Consider the following 1,796-nt stretch of genomic DNA (forward strand, 5'->3'; position numbering starts at 1 on the left):
TCTCAAATCTGTCTTCATCCTGTTGAACCATATTTTCACACTTTTAATATACAGCAAAAATACTGATTTTTACTGTGGTATCCACCTGTGCCTCTACTCTTTTATTGTCAGTATATTATATGCAATGGCTTCTGATCATCTCCTAAATTTAAAATTGTTCGTTAGAAGTAAGCGCAAGAAGGAGGGAAACTGTGAGCAAATTGAAAAGTAACCTACTGAATGGGAGAAGACATTTGTAAGTGATATAACCAATAAGGGGTTAGTACCCAAAAAATATAAAGAATTTATATAACACAACACACACACACACACACACACAAATAACCCAATTAAAAATGGGCAGAGAATCTAAATAGACATTTTTCCAAAGAAGACATACAGATGTCCCACAGACACATGAAAAAATGCTCAACATCACTAATCAACAAGGAAATAGAAGTCAAAACCGTAATGAAGTATCCCCTTACACCTGTCAGAATGGCTAGAATCACAAAGACAAGAAGTAGCAAAGTGTTGGGGAGGATGTGGAGAAAAGGAACCCTTGTGCACTGTTGGTGGGAATGTAAACAGGTGCAGCTGCTGTGGGATACAGTATGGAGGTTCCTCATAAAGTTAAAAATAGAATTCCCATGGGATCCAGTAATTCCACTACTGGGTATTTACCCAAAGAAAACAAAAATACTAACTGAAAAAGGTTTTGCACCCCTATGTTTATTGTAGCATTATTTACCCTAGCCAAGATATGGAAGCAACCCAAGTGTCCATGAGTAGGTAAATGGATAAAGAAGATGGGGTGAGGTGCATACACACACACACACACACACACACACACACACACACACACTCACACACGCTCACACAAATGTCACTCAGCCATACAAAAGGATGAGATTTGCTTTTTAAATTTTATTTTAATTCCAGTGTAGTTAGCATATAGAGTTTTGTATTTATTTCCAGTGTTTCACAGTTTCATAGTGATTTAACAATTACATATATTACTCAGAAAAGATGAGATCTTGACATTTGCAACAACATGGATGGACCTGGAGGGTATTAGTGTAAGTAAAAAAAGTCAGACAGAGAAAGACAAATACCAAATTATTTCATTTATATGTGAAAAAACAAAACAAACAAATAAGAAGCAGAAATAGACTGATTAATAAGAGATCAAACTGATGGTAGCCAGAAGGCAGAGGAGAGGGGGTTGCAGGGGAAGGATAAAATAGATGGAGATTAAAAGGTACAAACCTCCAGTTATAAAATGAGACACGGGAATATAATTGTGCAGCACAGGGAATATAACTAATTGTATGTAACAACTTTGTATGGCAACAGATGGCAGCTACACTTGCGGTGAGCACAGCATAACTTACAAACTTTTGGCATCTTTATGTCGTACACTGGAAACTAATGTAATGTGTCAACTCTACTTCAATTAAAAAAAAAGAATAGGTGCAAGGATCTAACTATATTTGGTGTAGCTGTATCCTCAGATTTGCTAATTTGAATACATACTATTAAACATATATTAAATATATGACAATGTTGGCGCACCTGGGTGGCTCGGTTAGTTGAGCATCTGACTCTCGCTTTTGGATCAGGTCATGATCTGGTGGTTTCATGGGTCTGAGTCCCTCATCCAGGGGATTCTTTCTCTCTCCCTTCTCTCTGCCCCTTCCCCCACCCCAGTCACACTGTCTTTGTCTCTCTCAAAGTAAATAAACCTTAAAAACTAACTAAATATATATGATGATGTTATTATGTGTTTAAATTATGTATGCATGCATCAAATGATA

Source organism: Suricata suricatta, chromosome 10 (assembly GCF_006229205.1).
Source record: "Suricata suricatta isolate VVHF042 chromosome 10, meerkat_22Aug2017_6uvM2_HiC, whole genome shotgun sequence".
NCBI lineage: Eukaryota > Metazoa > Chordata > Mammalia > Carnivora > Herpestidae > Suricata > Suricata suricatta.